The sequence below is a fragment of the Pelodiscus sinensis genome, chromosome 2 (genome assembly GCF_049634645.1).
Source record: "Pelodiscus sinensis isolate JC-2024 chromosome 2, ASM4963464v1, whole genome shotgun sequence".
NCBI lineage: Eukaryota > Metazoa > Chordata > Testudines > Trionychidae > Pelodiscus > Pelodiscus sinensis.
This window is the reverse complement of record NC_134712.1, coordinates 5,217,569-5,237,056: the sequence shown is the minus strand read 5'-3', so window position 1 is coordinate 5,237,056 and position 19,488 is coordinate 5,217,569. Positions and strand designations below refer to the sequence as shown.

General features: G+C 46.2%; 1 protein-coding gene across 13 annotated transcripts in view; it reads right to left on the bottom strand.

Annotated features, from left to right (window-relative positions):
- The window catches only part of TSNARE1 (t-SNARE domain containing 1), a 731,183-nt gene that overhangs the window by 373,559 nt on the left and 338,136 nt on the right, over nt 1–19,488 (bottom strand). The window lies entirely within an intron of this gene.

Genomic DNA, 19,488 nt, shown 5'->3' with positions numbered 1-19,488 from the left:
TGGTGCCAGTCAGTGAATAAAGGCAGGAGCTCTCAATCTTCATTGCACCAGTACCTTCTTCTGATAACAAACATTATTCCACTGAAGTCTGAGACTCCAGAGCCCGAGGCTGGGGGGGCAGGGAAGTGGAGTCAAGGCCCAAAGGCTTCAGCCCCCTACAGGGGGCCCATGGACTAGCCTTGCCACTGAGATTTAAAGACTTTGAGCTTCTGCTGCAGTTCTAAGCCAGCCCTGGCGACCCCAACTAAGATGGAGTCTCGGCCCATGTTGGGGCCTGAGCCACAGCTAGAGAACCGCTGAGCTAGTGCAATTCTTCAGCAGAGCACATGGCTTCCACAGTACTCCCCACCAGCTCCTCCTGACGCCAACAGGAGCATGTGCTGTAGTCTGTAATAGACCAGCATTTGGCCACAGGAATTGAGGGGGTGACATCTGTGGAGAGGCATGAAACCTGGGACTTCCACTCAGCATTATTACAGAGCTTTATCGCTCTGGGCCACCAGGCCAGCCCATAAATATGGCTTAAAGGATGAGATCTGATTTGGAGAGTCCTAATTAATATGTATTTTTAAAGCTTGGGTATTAAAATCCAATTAAAGTACAACGAGGAGTGAAAATTAATTCTTTAATTATTCTAGGTTTCTCACGAAATCGTTCACAGCTTAGTTTTCCAACAGCCAGGAGCAATGATCCTTGGCAATGCCACCGGAGAAAATGACTCTGCCAACTCCAGCAGATTTCGGAGACAACCTACAGTAGCCCGAAGATACTGTTGCCTTTTCAGCCTGAGCAGTTAGCAAGGCTCTGAATGTTGGCTGAGTTGTTTCCATTAGGACAGTGTTTCCCAAATGGTGTTCCATGGAACCCCGGGGTTCTGCGAAGCGAAAATAAGGGTTCAGCGAGAAAATTCCATTAAAATAACATTTTATGATTTAAAAAAATAATTAATATTTAAGCATGGATGAATTTTATTGAAAACAATTTTCATTTGTGTTTGCCATGTTACGTGCCCGTGTGGAATGCCAGCTTAGCTAGAGATGATGTCGCTACTCAGCTCTGCGTGCACAGTCAGTCAGTCTGCGCTGCGTGCGCAGTCAGTCAGCCTGTTATAGATCACCGTAAATCCCCGTACTCGCTCTCAGGGAGCGTGGATCACATGGGTGACTGAATACGAATATATTAGCACCGCATAAGACAAAGTTGAAGCTTCTGCTGTCAAACCAGTTGCTTTTACGGAAGTGCGCAGGAAGTGCTCCCGTGAATACTTCACTTCAGTATTGTCACATGATTTCTTGTATTTAAAAATTTAATTGTGATAAATATAAATTGGCTATGATAGATTAATCTATGTGCAATTAAACTAAATGTTGATCTCATGCCCTTGTTTAGCATTTGTTTATTATTATCCTTACTTATTTGTGGTCTACTTGTTCAGCTCCATATATAAGACCGTTATTAGGGGTTCCGCGAAATTCTTTCGAGATTAAAAGGGTTCCGTGGCCAAATAAAATTGGGAAACACTGCATTAGGAGAAGAAATTGAAGATGCAAGTCAAGTAAATTTTTGATGAAACGATGTTGCGTTTCGAGGAATACACACTACGTCCGGTTTTCCTGAATACAGAGTGACATTTCCTTGGCTTCCTTTTCCAAGCAAGTCCTGCACCCCAAGCAGCTCTGTCCCTCAGCTCCCTCTCACGGATACACTCGGGACTGCTCCTCTTGCTTCCTGCCTCTCACACACACATAGTCAATCAATTCCCTAGTCCCTGCATTTGCAACCTGTTCCTGGGTTAAACTTCACACCACTTCCTTAGCCCTGCTCAGCTTCTGCCATGGGACTGACTGGCTTGGGTAGCAGCTTCTATTTCCTCCTGCTATCTCGCTCCATACAGTACCTTAATTGCTTCTTTCATTTAAGCTTGAATGGGTGTTTAGCACACCCCTGGCTTTAATTAAGTCTATAATTAGCTATAGGTCAAATGTGCTTCCTAGCAGCCATTACCACCTCGCAGTACAGCAATTGTACTATCCCTGAGGTCTGTGCTAAGTCCTTATTAGTTTCTCATCTAGGAAGGTAAAAGAACTGTTAATGTTGGGGCAAACTGTGAATCGGCTTCTCATCAACTTTACATCTGTTTCTTTTTATCCAAGCCCTTAATTGTTTATTTTGACAGCTTACTTTCTTTTGTGAACAATTACGCTTTGACATGTATTGTGCTTAAAATAAGCTTGGCAACACTAATTGGGCTTCTCAATTCCCCACAGATTAATAACAAAGAAAAAAGTAGGGATTATGGTGATTCTGTAGGTCTCTTATGTCTCTGTGTTCTTGCAACTGCCCTGTACATGGCTTGGGGGCGTGGGGTCCCGCCAGAGCGGATATGGCGGAAGATGAAAAAGTGTCCTATGATGAATGCCTCAAATCCTGTCCTGAAGGGATCATCTTTGCAGAATCTAAATATCAGTAATAGGAGAAGAGTACAAAGCATCTAGCAACCCCAGCAAAGACCAAGACCCTACTGTCCTAGATGCTATATGCAGAGCCACCCCATCCATAGGAAGATTAGGGTGACTGCCTTAGGCTCCACCCAAACCATCCTATGGATGGGACCTAGGGGATTACCTGGGGGCCTGGTATGGGAAAGAAGATCCCTCCTGCCCCCTGTACTCACCAGGGCAGCAGATGCTGGAATGGCCCAGCAACCTGCGCTACTCAACCCTGCCACCATCTCCTGGCCTACTGTTCTAGGCTTCACCAAGCAGTGGGAAGCAGAGTGTCCCAACCTGGGTTTGGACAAGGGTGGGGCATGGGGGAAGGGCATGGGTGGATCAGAGGTGGGGAAGGGACAGGGCTTATGGCGGTGGAGAGTGTTGTCCCGGGCCCTGCACTTGGAGTGGGGGGTTAACTCAGCCCCCTCACCCCTCTAGGGACATCCCTGTCTCTATGTATGCATACTGAGACAACCCCGTCCTAAAGAGTTTTCAACCTAACTAGAAAACAGACAAAGGTGTGGGAGAAAGGAAATGTTGTAATCCCCATTTCACAGACGGGAAACTGAGTCAAAGAGCGATGGATTTGTCCAAGGTGACACAGGAAGTCCGTGACAGAGCAGGAATCCAAAGCCAGACATGAATCCCAATCAAATGCCTTTCCTCAAAATCGTTCTCTCTTCAGATAGTGAACTAAACCCTCTACGCATACTTCTAATACTGACACAAATCACCCCAGACTCTGTATGTAAGCAGTGGAGAATCTGACCATTATTGTAGACTATTTTACTATTTTCCCTTGGTAAGGGATGGCGTTAGTGGTTATTTTTGAGAGGAAGGACCGGATGAAGATAACCAACTTACTTCAAACAAGCTAATGAACAAGTGGAAGAGGGTACAGAAAGGATTTTCACTCACGACCAGCCCTGCGGATGTTAAAAATCGTGGACAAGACCACACATGATTACAGCAATTAAGATGCTTCCCTATCTCTCAGCTGAAATGGCAAAAGAAGGACACATGCAAATATGCCGACCTGGTCTGCGTCACAGAGCTCAAAGCAAGGCAGCTTACATTGGCCTATGTAGAGGCTTACATGTAAATTTCATTGCCACCGTTATAACCACCCCACTGGGCCGACTTAAGAAGCCCACCTCCACAAGCAGCACAGACAGTGTTCCAGGAGTCCTCCCACAATGCCCTGTACTGACTGTACAACTGATACAAGTGCCCCTGTATCCTCGTGCTGGAGCAAATTGTGGACATGCACAAGCAATGCAATTATTGCCCTGGTTGAATGACACTGTAAGTTACGTCAAGTAGGGATGTAAATAAAAAAAACCACTAACTCTGTGAGGGTATGTCTACACTACCCTCCTAGTTCGAACTAGGAGGGTAATGTATGCATACCGCACTTGCTAATGAAGCCCGGGATTTGAATTTCCCGGGCTTCATTAGCATAAGCGGGGAGCCGCCATTTTTAAATCCCCGCTGCTTCGAACCCCGGTACACCTCGTTTCACGAGGAGTAACGGTAGTTCGGAATAGGACCCTAGTCCGAACTACCTAGTTCGAGCCCCGTGTAGCCGCGCTACACGGGGTTCGAAGCAGCGGGGATTTAAAAATGGCGGCTCCCCGCTTATGCTAATGAAGCCCGGGAAATTCAAATCCCGGGCTTCATTAGCAAGTGCAGTATGCACACATTACCCCGCTAGTTCGAACTAGCGGGGTAGTGTAGACATACCCTAACTGATTGAATCCATTACATGGTTAAATGCTTTGTGGGCTACTGACCCCATGCCGGTGGCTCCCAGCCCCGCAGGTTCCCGAAGGCTGCTGCCCTTGTGGGCTCCCAGAGGCTGGCAGACTCGTGGGTTGCTGGCACCACTGGATCCAGGGGCTAGACAGGATCCCTGCAGTGGCCAGGAGTTGAATTGGGAAGGTTAACCATTAAGCAATACAAGCTAAGAAGTTAAACTCTTACATCTCTAATATCAACCTATTTGTGCAGTTTAGACATGGCTTCAGCATGGCGCAAATGAAAAGGAAGGTGCTAAGAGTTGAATTGAGGAGGTAGATGGAGCTTAATTACTAAAGCCTAATGATTATAGCATGAACTCCTGTGCTCTAGTCCCAGCATTTCTTGAATCGTAGAATATTACAACTGGAAGGGACCCCAAGAGGTCATGGCGTCCAGTCCCCAGCCCTCATGGCAGGACCAAGCACCATTTAGATCATCCCTGATAGGTGTCTGTCTAACCTGTTCATAAATATCCCCAGAGATGGAGATTCCACAGCCTCCCTAGGCAATTTATTCCAGTGTTTAACCACCCTGACAGGAAGTTTTTCCTAATGCCCAACCTAAACCTCTCTTGCTGCAGTTTAAGCTCATTGCTTCCTGACCTCTGCTGATAGGTCAAGGAGAACAATTTTTCTCTCTCCTCCTAGTAACACCCTTTTAGATACTTGAGAACTGCTATCATGTCCCCTCTCAGTCTTCTCTTTTCTAAACTAAACAAGCCCAATTCTTTCAGTCTTCCCTCATCGCTCATGTTTTCTAGTTCTTGTTGCTCTTCTCTGGGCCTTCTCCAATTTCTCCACAGCTTTCTTGAAATGTGGTGCCCAGAACTGGACACAATACTCCAACTGAGGCCTAATCAGCGTGGAGTAAAGCGGAAGAATGACTTCTCGTGTCTTGCTCACAACACTCCTGTTAATACATCCTATAATGATGCTTCATTTTTTGCAACAGCGTCACTGTTGACTCATATTTATCCTGTGGTCCACTATGACCCCTAGTTGCCTTTCTGCAGTACTTCTTCCTAGACAGTCACTTCTCATTCTGTATGTGTGAAATGGATTGTTCCTTCCTCAGTGGAGTCCTTTGCATTTCTCATTAAACTTCATCCTATTTACCTCAGACCATTTCTCCAGTTTGTCCAGATCATTTTGAATTATGACTCTGTCCTCCAAAGCAGTTGAAACCCCTCCCAGCCTGGTATCATCTGCAAACTTAATAAGCGTACTCTCTTTGCCATCATCTAAATCGTTGATGAAGATACTGAACAGAAACTGGACCAAAAGAGACCTCTGTAGAACCCAACTTGTTGTGCCCTTCGAGTATGATTGTGAACATGATTGTGATTCTCTCTGAGAATGGTTGCCCAGCTAGTTATGCACCCATCTTATAGTAGCCTATAAGGTGTGGGGCCTTGTGCAAGAACTTTGGAGGTATGACTGTATCCTTAGTTCTTCTACAGACTCTATTTCGCCATCACTAAACAGTGGGAACACAGGTGTGCTATGAGGCTTGACATGTCTAGTAGGTACTGAACATCTCTGATAAAGGTGCTGCATGAATGTCAAATGACTTAGGTCCACAAATGTTCAAGGACGTAAAGTTTGTTTTTGTTTTTAAATATAACTTTGCCATCAAAATTCCACACTCCTCCTCCCCCCCCCCCACAAGATCTTTGACTGTGGCTTTCAAAATAAGTTTTTAGGTGCCTCCATGCTCTGTGCTGGAAACCATCTCCCACACAAGTAACACCCCCACTTTGGCCAGATGCACATTAGTGTTTATGCTTCCAACCCACAAACTTTTGGAGAAAGCCCAAAGACACAAATTTCTTCTTGAATTCCAAAGGACAATGCTAATGTGCTAATTCACTTCCACCATCACACAGTGCTTACAGCAAGAGGCCCTGGTCTTCAGATATTCATCAGGCCTAGTTAACTTTTCAGTCAGGCACAAAACATCCTCCACCATCTCACGACATGGGCTTAGAGGCTTTACGTGGCTTTTCAGCTACATTGCCCCAGTGACTGCCAAACATGAGGGATGGAAGGAGTTGTGGGAAGCTCAGCAAGCGCTATGATTAATATTACCGCTCTTACAGTTTGATACCCTGGAGATGTTCGACCGAGGGAGTCATGCAAGGGAGTTCATGTAACCTATTATTATACTTGTCACCACTCCCTGTACATGAACCTCAATTGTCTCTGCTCTAAAGAGCAAGCAGTAGTTGGCATTTTCAATGTTTACATGAGACAATTTCCTGTCCTCCCTCAGATAACCTCTTTCCCTCCGGTAACTGCTCTTTGCAATCCTCATCCCCTTCACAGTCCAGTTCTGGAGAAAAGAGGCATCCAAACTCTCTCTCTCTCTCTCTCTCTCTCTCTGGCCAAATGCACCCGATGTTCTCCTGAAATGTGGAGGGGAGCTACCAATCAAAGCAGAACAAAGACTTCAATAGCTTAGAGGGGACAGAGAATTGGTCAAAGTTACCTGGGAAGTCCTAAAATACCATGGAATCGCTAATGTCCATGCAGAACAGAGAGAACTGTATTTGTAAGGTCTCCTTTGAAAGATCTATTCACAGTGAACAAAACTCAATATCACTACCTCAGAAAGATAAACAGCTCAATCATCCCTCCTGGTGGTTTCATGGATTCTGAAGGTGAGCTCCTGTAATCCACACACCTACTGGTGTGGTGCACTGTCCTATGTCGCAGCACTTAGACCACTTACAGAGAGAGAATGAGTTTGCTTTACAACCTTAGCTGAGTGCCAGCTGTCTTTGCGGTCAAAGGACAGATGCTTATGAACTAAGTTCCAAAGGTCCCAGGTTCAGTTTTGCCTCTTGGCCTTAAACTCCTCCTCTATCTTGCAACTGTTCAGGGAATCCTAGCACTGGAAGAGACCTCAGGAGTTATTGAGTCCACCCCCAAGCCCAAAGCAGGAACAACGCCAACTAAATCATCCCAGCCAGGGCTTTGTCAAGTTGGGACTTAAATACCTCTAGGGATGGAGAGTCCACCACCTCCCTAGGGAACCCATCCCAGTGCTTCGCCCCCCTTCTAGGGAAATAGTTTCTCCTAATACCCAACCTAGACCTCCTCCAATGCAACTGTTGTGGTCATTTACACTTGACAAGGGGAGTGTAAGGTGTCACTGCTCTGACCTGCCTTGAGATACACACATTAAATTTGCTGAAGTGCAAATCATAGAATGATAGACTCATAGGACTGGAAGGGACCGTGAGAGATCATCGAGTCCAGCCCCCCGCCCTCAAGGCAGGACCAAGCTCCGTCTACACCATCCCTGACAGATGTCTATCTAACCTGTTCTTAAATATCTCCAGAGAGGGAGATTCCACCACCTCCCTTGGCAATTTATTCCAATATTTGACCACCCTGACAGTTAGGAATTTTTTCCTAATCTCCAATCTAAACCTCCCCTGCTGCACTTTAAGCCCATTACTCCTTGTCCTGTCCTCAGAAACCAAGAGGAACAAATTTTCTCCTTCCTCCTTGTGACACCCTTTTAGATATTTGAAAACCGCTATCATGTCCCCCCTTAATCTTCTTTTTTCCAAACTAAACAAGCCCAGTTCATGAAGCCTGGCTTCATAGGTCATGTTCTCTAAACCTTTAATCATTCTTGTCGCTCTTCTCTGTACCCTTTCCAATTTCTCCACATCTTTCTTGAAATGTGGCGCCCAGAACTGGACACAGTACTCCAGCTGAGGCCTAACTAGTGCAGAGTAGAGCGGCAGAATGACTTCACGAGTTTTGCTTACAACACACCTGTTGATACAACCTAGAATCATATTTGCTTTTTTTGCAGCAGCATCACACTGTTGACTCATATTCAACTTGTGGTCCACTATGACCCCTAGATCCCTTTCCGCCATGCTCCTTCCTAGACAGTCACTTCCCATCTTGTATGTATGGAACTGATTGTTCCTTCCTAAGTGGAGCACTTTGCATTTCTCTATATTAAACCTCATCCTGTTTACCTCTGACCATTTCTCTAACTTGCTAAGGTCATTTTGAATTATGTCCCTATCCTCCAAAGAAGTCGCAACCCCACCCAGTTTGGTATCATCTGCAAAGAGTCATTCAATTTTGTAAAGCAGAGAATCTGACTGGAAAACAGAAGCTCCCCTTGCTCAGAAACTCCCCAGGGGAATATCGTTTATCAAGCCTGCCTGCCCGCCTTGGGACGGGTTCAGTCACAGAGAACCCCTTGAGACTGTCTCTTGATGTGCTGAAAATACCTCTGAGCCCGCCTAGCTGCTCTTTGAGGTGCCCCACCACACTGTCATTGAGCCAGATTCTCTGGCTCCTCAGGAATGGCACAGAGTTGGGATCACAGCCCCCAGCAAAGCAACGGAGGCACTGAGATCAGCTCAGCTCTGGGAAGGCTCAGGCACAGGGATTTGACACAGTACCCAGGTGCACTGCCCCAATGGGACTAGAACCCCAGATAAATCTGTCTTACGTATGAAGTTGTATACAAAGCAAGCTCATAAAATGTTTGACCCCTTTATCAATGACCTAGAGATATGCCCAGTTCCCTGTGCACCCCTCCCCCCGGTAGCAATTATTTACACTGGATTTATTAATAAACAAAAGTGATTTATGAGGTATAAAAGGTAGCATGTAAGAGGTTGCAAGTAATAGCAGACAGATCAAAGTAAGTTACTAAGCAAAAGAAAAGAAAACACACCAGCTAAGCCTAAAACTCTAAGGGTATGTCTACACGGTCACCCTAGTTCGAACTAGGGTGGCTAATGTAGTCATTCTAACTTGCAAATGAAGCCCAGGATTTAAATATCCCGGGCTTTATTTGCATGTTCCCGGGCACTGCCATTTTTAAATGCCTCGTAGTTCGAACTACCTGCCCGCAGCTACACGCAGCACGGGCTAGGTAGTTCGAATTACAGCTCCTAATTCAAACTACCGTTACTCCTCATTGCAGGAGGTAGTTCGAACTACGGGGCATTTAAAAATGGTGGCACCCGGGAACCTGCAAATAAAGCCTGGATATTTAAATCCCGGGCTTCATTTGCAAGTTCAAATGACTACATTAGCCACCCTAGTTCGAACTAGGGTGGCAGTGTAGACATACCTTAAAAAACTAGTTATATGCAATTTCCTACGATAACAATCGTTCTAATAATCTTTTCTCGCAAGTGGGGAAGCTTCCCAACTTGGGCCTGATCCTTCTTAATGTTCTGTTTCATGTGGTTGCAGCAGATATCTTAGATGGTAACCAGGAGTGTTCTGGTATCTAGAAGCAGCCCTGTTGTTTGGTTTACCATGTTTATATCTCTGTTGCCAAAGGTGGTGGTCAGTTTGCAGTCCGTTTAAACATTTCACACCTCCAGTGGCAAAGTACAAGATCCAAAACAGGTTCCAACATCAGGTGATCTGGCCACATGTCCCAGCAGGACCAACCATAGTCCAGGTTTACAGGAAGAACAAGACTGATCACAGATCATTGTACCAAGTACCAGGGCATTCAGTGCCTTGAGTACTATTAATGGCCCTCACTTAACACGTCTAGATTAGGAAACAGGCTTATACTTCATATTTAAATTTTAACTAGAGGAGTGATACATACACACAAACAACCAGAATATACATATCCAACAGATTATCACTTTGCTAATGATCTGCTACAAGCTGTATTTTTGTATAAAATACAAGGTGCATAAAACATCTTACATTTATTCACATTCCTATTCATGAGCATATTTTCAAAAGAATATGGGGTGTAATGTTACACCCTTCCATTCACAGGTATACTTCCTTCCGCCTTACTTCCTGTTTAACCTAATCAAGAGGTGGTGAGGTGAACAGAAATTACACACCTCAGTCATGGATAAAGAAAACACAGCATGTTAAGACCAGCATATCATGGCAACCAAAATAAGAGACTTGTGATGAGCAGGAAAATGTATGGGCTTAGGTTCAGGCAAGGGCAACTGGCATGTCACAACGTATCACAAGCCAGAAGAAAGTAAGTGTAGGATGGACTCCGGGAGGAGAGAGGCTGCATGCCACTGCTGTTAAGACAGGCCAGTAGTTTGCAGAGTTCTTACTCCGGATGTGTGTGCATTGCTCCATGGACTTCTGTCTTCCCCACTGAGATGGAGGCCGCTTTAACACAGAAACTCTGCATTCTGCTGCCAATGCTGACAAGCGCCATGTGGAAACACATTGCATGAAAAGCAAATAGTCAAGCATATTACAAATAAATAGTCACACGACTCTATTATAACAAACCCTGCTCTGAACCAGCGCCAAGTTATTCTTGGCCAAGTTATTCTGTCGCACCTTGTCTCAGGGGGTATGTCTACACTACCCTCCTAATTCGAAATAGGAGGGTAATGTAGGCATACCGCAATTGCAAATGAAGCCCGGGATTTGAATTTCCCAGGCTTCATTTGCATAAGCGGGGAGCCGCCATTTTTAAATCCCCGCTCGTTCGAACCCCGTGCCGCGCGGCTACAAGGGGCACGAACTAGATAGTTCGAACTAGGCTTCCTAGTTCGAACTACAGTTACTCCTCATTCCACGAGGAGTAACGGTAGTTCGAACTAGGAAGCCTAGTTCGAACTACCTAGTTCGTGCCCCGTGTAGCCGCGCGGCACGGGGTTCGAACGAGCGGGGATTTAAAAATGGCGGAGCCCCGCTTATGCAAATGAAGCCTGGGAAATTCAAATCCCGGGCTTCATTTGCAATTGCGGTATGCCTACATTATCCTCCTACTTCGAATTAGGAGGGTAGTGTAGACATACCCAGGATGAATAGTTGCACAGAAACCAACGGGACTCCCCTGGGTCAGGCAGCACTCGAGATACCGGTGACAGACTTGTAGTCTTTATTATTCAAGCGAGTAATATAGTAAGGAGTGACAAGGACTAAACTGGGTCACCTCCCCTCTCCCCCTTCAAGGGGGCTCCAGTGTTGTTACTCTTCTATAACTATAAGAAGGCTACAGTCTCCAGGGCCCTCACTCCAGGGCTGAGGAGAGGAGGTCCCATACCCCAAACAAGCTCAGTGAGCCCTGAGGGAGTGAGGTGGAGCCTTTCCACTCTCTGGGCTGTAGCCTGGAAAAGGGGTGGAGAGAAAAGCAAACAGACAGGCAGGCAGGGGTGAGTCTGCCGGGAGCACAGTGACCCCACGAGGCTGTCGCCTACTGTACCCGAGTGAAAGAAGGGGCGAGCTAGCCATCAAGTGGATCAAAGCAATAAAGCCGGTGGTTAGACAGGAGGCGGGTGTCTGGCAGTGAAGGCACGCCTGCAATGAGATGGCTGCCAGCAGAGCCCAGCCTGGCTGGAGGCTTGGTTCGGTATGTATTTTGTCTGGCCTTTGGTCAAGGACTCATGACTTCAGTTCCTAGGTCTGCCTAGGCAACCCCTTTCTCCAGCATTAAAAGAAATGCATTTACAAACTATTTAATGGCTGAAAATGGGAGCTATTTGGAAGTATGGTCAGATTGTTATGTGCCTGAGCAGGGTTACCTTACACTCCTCTGACTTTGTTCATCATGAATTTGGGATTGAAGGAGGGAAAAGGAGCTGGATACAGAGTTAAAAGTGGATTCTTACTCCTGATGGAGGTGCTGTTCTCAATCTTATCAGAAGGGCTCTGGAGGAAGACAGGTCTTCAATCTGCACCTAACAATTCTTTATTCTTGTATACCCTGCAGTGTAACTAATTGGTTAATTATCTCTATGGCTTTTTCTGGAGATGAAAACAATACATATAAAATGCTAGATGTTATCAGCATTTGCCATGTATTAGTACATTCCTGAAATATTTTGTTTCCATACCTTTTTAATTGCCTAACGAGTCACACTTCTGAAGTTATAACTAGAGATCTGCGTGGATACTAAATTTGCATCCACATCTGCGTCTGTATCCGGAAAAATAAGCCGTGGATATCCTCAATGACAGCTGCGGATGTGGAGACCCACGGATCTAAAGCGGATATCTGCACATTTGCAGGGTTTTAGATACAAAATTTGCATCTGTAGCTGTATCCATATCTGTGGCCACAAAAACAAACTGTGGATATCTGCATCCACATCTTCGGAAGTGGAAACGTGTGGTTATAAAGTGGATATTCATGGATTTGCAGGGCACTAGTTATAACTGTTCAATCAGCCAAAGTGATTCTGCCTGTCAAAACACAGGGGGAATTAAAACAGTAATTACACAGTTAGCCACACCGTAGTTAAAAGCAATACTCAGTCATCCCAAAGTGACATGATCATTGAAATGTAACTCTCACATGGAAGAACAATGGCAAAGGTATCTTCCCACTCCCCCACCCCATTTGTAGTAGTCATGTCAGTGACACAGCATTCTGGGTTGTGTAGTTCACATAACCTGACTCAGGGGAACTTGCAGAATTAGAGGAGTTCCTGGCTGCAACCAGGTTACAAAGGAAGAGGGAATTCTGGTATGGAAAAAGGACACAGTATGGAAAGATTCAGAACCACTGAGGGTATGTCTACACTACCCCGCTAGTTCGAACTAGCGGGGTAATGTAGGCATACCGCACTTGCAAATGAAGCCCGGGATTTGAATTTCCCGGGCTTCATTTGCATAAGCCGGCCGGCGCCATTTTTAAATGCCGGCTTGTGCGAACCCCGTGCCGCGCGGCTACACGCGGCATGGGCTAGATAGTTCGAACTAGCAAGCCATACCGAACTATCCGTACACCTCGTTCCACGAGGCGTACAGATAGTTCGGAATGGCTTGCTAGTTCGAACTATCTAGCCCGTGCCGCGTGTAGCCGCGCGGCACGGGGTTCGCACAAGCCGGCATTTAAAAATGGCGCCGGCCGGCTTATGCAAATGAAGCCCGGGAAATTCAAATCCCGGGCTTCATTTGCAAGTGCGGTATGCCTACATTACCACCCTAGTTCGAACTAGGGTGGTAGTGTAGACATACCCTGATTTACCTACCGGCATATGTAGCAAATAATCCGCCTAATTTTTAGGCGCAGTGGTTAATTTGGGTTAAACCACAGGTTAAATCAGACAAGAACAATGTTAGGCGGTAGAAGGTAATGTTCTGTAATGGTGGTGATGCTTACTTTCTCCAAGGAGCTAAAAAATATTCCACTTAATCTCTGATGATAGGATAAGAAGCAATGGGCTCAAGTTGCAGCAAGGGAGGCTTAGGCTGGACATTAGGAAAAAACTTCCTGTCACGGTGGTTATACACTGGAATAAATTGCCTAGGGGAGTTGTGGAATCTCCACCAATGAAGATATTTAAGAGTAGGCTAGACAGACGCCTGTCAGGGATGGTCTAGAGCAGGGCTAGACAAGATGCTACCCAGGGGCTGGAACTGGGTGCCTAACACTCTGATCCGGCCCACGGACTGCATCTGGCCCCAGACAACTCTGAGGGAGGCTATTCCCCAGTCCTGCCCCTTCCACCTCAGGCCCCACCCCTTCCAGAGAGTGGAGCTGGCCTGTGGCCACGTACCAAAATTCATTAAGTGCCCTCCCCACCACAAAAATCATTGCTCGCCCCTCGTCCAGATAGTACTTGGGCCTGCCATGAGTTCAGGGGACTGGACTTGACAACCTCTCGAGGGTGCCTCCAGTTCTGAGTCTATGAAATGCCTCATGAAAGGCTCCGCTCCTTCTGACCGTTCTGTTTGCCAGGCCTTCACACTGGAGTGCGTAAGGGATGGGAGAAGAGACTGCAGGAGCTTCTGCTTAAAGGGTTGTTGGGTGACTGAGAAGAGAAGCTTGAGAGACTTTTTTTTAACCTCTGGTTGCTTCATCTAGCAAGACTACGGTGATTAAAGGATCCTGGGGACTGTGATCTTCATTGCATATCTTGTCTTGAGATCTGTCTGGTTCTGGCATGGCCTCTGCTATTCTGAGTCTGAAACCTAGAATTATTAGTCTAAAATTACCAGAATCATAATTGGTTAATTAATTGCATAAGGTTTCCCTCCACCACCCAGTGAAAACCAAACGTTAACCAGACAGCATCTCTAACATACAGCAGAGTCTCACTGACACACACTAATGACGAAGGGCCTGATCCGAGGCCCACTGAAATCAACGGAAAGACCCCCGTTGACTTCAACAGGCCTGGCTGAGGGAGTAGTGCCACTGTCCTTCCATGGACAAAGTTACCCTCACCACAGTTACGCCCTCTCTCGCTAGCTCCCTTCTATATGGCTGAACAGTGCCTGCCTTTGGATTGAGGACAGTATCCTTGGCAATATCCACCCTTGTAACCTGCAGTTGGCTTGTGCCAGCTGACTCAGCCTCCTGGAGCTCTGGCTGCAGGACTGTTTAACTGCACAGGTTGGGGTTTTATGCAACGTGGCAGGGTCTAGGTTTGAGCTGCAGCCCAGACCGGAAAATCCACATGACAATTAACCAGATTTTTAGCCCAAGCCCCAGAAGCGGCCATAGGAGACCCAGGGCTGTCTAACAGCACAGGAGACAGACCCTGTGTACACAGTGCCTGGCGCATCAATGGCACTGCAGTAATGTAAAGCAAATAAACAGCAACAAATCATAATCATTCTAAGGAGTGTGGGTTAGAGAAATTAGGTTCTTTTGTAATCCCTCCAGTCTGACTATGTTACAGAAAGACAGGCACCTTTTATATTTTTAACTATTATCAATCATGTTCTTCAGAGAGCAAGCCTATTCTTCACATTATCCAGCAATTATGTGGAACTCATACACTGTGTCCCTAAGGGGTCTCTACACTTTTGCAATCATTTCATAATTTCTACGAGTAGATTTTTACGTACAATATGGATTTATTGGCTTTTTTAAGGAAAATGAATTTTTTGGTAAAAAATGATTATTCTATTTTTTTTTCCAGGAAATCTTTTGGATTCACTTCAACAACCCTGCTTCTAAGAAAATGAGAGGGGATACGGGAATACTGAGTTGTATCTCATTCATCCTCAGTCTCTCCCCTCAAATCCTCCATCCTATTCCATCCCACCCACATTTCAACAACTCCTCCACCTAGGGCAGGGGATTGGACTTGATGACCTTCTAAGGTCTCTTCCAGCTCTATGATTCTATGATTCACCCCATCACTTACTCTTACTCTGCCCGCTGTGCCTTCTCCCACACTATGTATGGAATATCGTCCCCATTCCAATTTACTAAGCCATCATCTTCTGCTGGTCTAGTGTCTTCATGCCAAATCTGGTGGCTGATGTCCAGCTGATGTCAATCAGAAGATTTTGCAAGCACACAGATATCACAGTGATGGGCGTGGTATTCAAAACCTAACAGAATGTTCCATATTGAAGCCCCTCACTAAAGACTTCCTTCTTCAACGATGCCCCAAGAAGGGATTTAAGGATGTAAAAACAAGCACCTAGCTGCTCCGTCTTCCAAGGTTTCTTCCTGTCTTCTCCATGTCCATCATTTAGGGAAGGGGTGGGGAAATTCTTTTGGCTCAGGGGGTGCTGATATACAGAAAAATCATTTGGGGGGCGCACACAATTGAGAAGCCAAAAAAAAACCAACACCTCACTAATGTGGCCAGCCGCCAGCTGAGAGGAGTCTAGTAGATTTTGTGTGCTCCAGTTTCGTGGACTCCCCAATGCTGGGGAGGGGGGAAGTCTTGAGCCTTGGGGGCTAAATTCAGGCAAGCTGGGAGCTGCATCTGGCCCCTGGACTTTAGGTTCCTCACCCCTGATTTAGAGCCAGTTGTGGCAAACACTTCCTGACACAACTGCAGATTCTGCTCCTTTAACTGGGATTCCAGCAGCACCACTGATGTTCCTGGACCATAGAGTCCAGGTATAAGGAGGTCGGGCTGCAGGGCAGGAGCTGGAGAGGAGGGGCATGACTCAGCCAGGAGTCCTGTGTTGAGGGAGGGGGCACAGCAGGGAGTTCTGGCCCCTGCTGCCGGGCGGTAGCGGGGGACCGGCAGTGGCTGCAGACTCCCAGCAGCCGTGGAACCTCGCCTCGGTCCCGGCAGCTGCAGCAGGCATGGAGCCTTGGCAGCCCCGGAGCTCCAGCCTGGGGATCCATGGCCAGGCAGGCAGCAGTGGGGCTTGGATGGAGTCCTAGCTGGGGGCAGCACGGGCCATGTTGGGAGGGACCTCCTCTCGTTTGGCAAATCCCCTTTTTCGGGACCAGTCAGGTCCCGAGGGTGCCGGACAAGGGAAGTCTAACCTGTAACACCTTCCATAGATGAGGTTCCACTGATGTCAGTAGAAACATTCATGGGCTAAAGGTCCCATTCAACATGAGCAGCTATCCCAATCTGACTGGACACGGTGTCACCGACTTCAATGGGACTCCTCAAGGTGTTAATCATGACAGAAGATAGCAAGTGTTTGCATCAGAGAAATCAGCTCCTCGGGGCAAAGACTGGTTTTTTTCAGCTTGTACAGCACCAAACATTTTTCAGCTTGTACAGCACCAAACACACTATTGATGTTTAATGAAAAGATATAACCACGACTGACCCCCAGCCAACTTTCTCAGCCTGCCTGTTTCAACAAACAAACAAACAAGCAAACAAAAGAAATAAAAATCCCCGAACACAAAAACCAAACAAATGTACAGACAGTCTGAATAATACATTACCAAATTCACAGTCCAGTATGCTCAATTTAAACACTGTACATTTCATTATTTCAGACATTTAAATCTGAAATTTCACAGTGTTGTAACTGGGGGGGGAGGGAGTATTCTCCCCCAAAAGAAGGTTTTGAAGAGATTGCAAAGTTGTTGTAGGGAGACCACAGCATTGCCACTCTTACTTCTGTGCTGCTGTTAGCGGCCTTCAGAGATGGGACTCTGGCCACCGGCCACTGTCCTCTAGCTACCGAACGAGGAAGACAGCTCCCCTTCTGCAATACATATTAATTGGGTCATTTAAAAGGTGAACTTAACTGCAGTAACACTCTTTGGGTTGGGATAAATGCTGGTCCCCATCGTGAGCACTGTATAGTCTAGGGTAAAAGTACACTAAAGAGCAGGTTTCACGGTCCGTGCCATGTTTTTCATGGCTGTGGATTTGGTAGGCTCCTAAGTATGAAACAATGCATCAAATTAGCACTGAATCTATACACAGCAAGCCATGGTTTCTGGCTCATGCTATTACACAGCAATACATTATATTGCTCAGAGGAGCTTGTTGTTAGCACTGCAAACAGCGGAGAAGGGGGGAAAAATAGGGCCACTGAGGTGCATTTTATATTAAGTCTACCTGTCTGCAAGGGAATCATTTCCTTTTGATGATCAGGCAGAGTGGCTCATCCCAACCCCCTACCTCTTCTCTCCTCAGAGGCTCCTGCGAAGCATCTCCAAGTGTTGCTTCATATCACTAATATTAGGATGGGGAGATTCGGAAGATTGCTGAATTCATCTAAAGAAAACGTAGAATTTCAGATAAATGAGGATATTATAATGAAACAGGCTCGGACTTTTTGAGTGCTGCCGGATTCCTCTATGCTGTGACATCTGTAGTTAAACATTTCCACAGACAAATATCAGGTATTTTGCTTCAACCGAAATACAGCGGTTGCTGATGAATGAGACCATCTTTTCGGTTTTTCCATTGTCTATTCACTGACCTTTAACGATTGTGTGTACCCTGTGGCAAAGTTCCGACCATGCCCTGTGGGTCCCACACTTCTGACGGACAGTGTTTACCTCAGAGGCTCACTGTGACCCTCCATGTGGCCTCTTCTTTTTCTACAGGCAGGGGTCACTACCTACTGAGCCATCCTCAACATAGGCTAGTCCACAGACAGAGTTTGTTCTACTCCCATTCTGGCAGCTTCTTCTCTGGGCCACTTCCCCAAATGATCCTTCCCAGTACCTTTCCTCTAGTACTTGGGCAAGTCTGCCATGCTCCTCCACAACACTCTGCCGTGCTCGCAGGCCTCAGCTCACACACTCAGTGCACCTGCGCAATCTCACATCTTGGGCTCCTCTGCCCTCCCTGCAGGGAGGCCTTATACAGATGCCTCAGCAGGCCTTAATGGGTGGTGGGAGCGCTGATTAGCCTGCTGCTTCCAGCAAGCTCTTAATTGGCCCCATGTGCCTGACTCATTATGCAGCACTAGGCTCAGCCCTGTTTACTCAAGGAAAAGAAAACTGTTCACACAGAGCCCAGAATGTCTTCTCTCCATTAGTGTGCATCAGCCAGCTGGTCTGGGTCTGTCACAACACACACACATGCACACACAGAGTGAGAGACAGATACATGACAAATACAGTCCATCTTTTTGGCTTGTCCCATAGTTCCACCTTTAGACATTTTCTTGGTAAGGCAAGAGACACTAAGAACACCCATTTAATCAATTTAATCTCTGCAGTCCTGAAATGCATCTCCAGTCAATTCATACAGGTAACCCAGGGAATCAACGCACACATTCCAGGCTCAGAGGTAGGAGTCATGTGTTTGATCAGAGCGGGGATGTTTCTTTGTGGCGATCTGTCCTACTGTACCTCATTAATGGCAGGGTGACTAGAGAAGTCCTGAATCATTTCAAAGGACGCCCAACTGTTTTGGGAGAAGTGTCAAGGAAGACTTTTTCTGGCTTTTGTGGAGACCCAGAAGATGATTATTGCTGAGACCCAACCAGTCATCCTGAGAGTAAGAGCAACAAATGATACAGACTAGTTTCCCATTGGATGGACCGATGCCTTTGTAATTCCATTTGGCAAACATGCCTGTTAGCCTTAAAAACCCCACACAATTCAAGTCATGGGGTCTAGCATTCATCATTCAGTACTGTTGCTTCCAAAAGTTTTCTGTTGCTTCCAAGCTTTCTGCTATCATATGTTCTCTCTTTCTCTCCTTTCCTCCCCATAAGTAGAAAACTTTATGGCAAGTGTAATGCTAAAGGCAGCAATATACTGGCGAAACAGATGCTCTTTTTTTAATTGCCCATCTCCCAGGCATAATTGCTTGAGATTAGGCAGAAATAAAACAGACGAGATTGGAAAAAGAGAACGTATCCCAGCTCGTGGGAAGAGAATCCCTACCTAGATTTGGAAAGAAATTTAATTATTTTTCTGGTCTCAGAGGGTGCAGCCATGTTAGTGTGTAACAGAAAAAACTTTAAAAACAACAAATAGTTCCACAGCACCTTAGAGACTAACAAAAAATATAGATGGTATCACGAGCTTTCGTGGGCACAACCCACTTCTAGACAAAGTTAAGTTCACC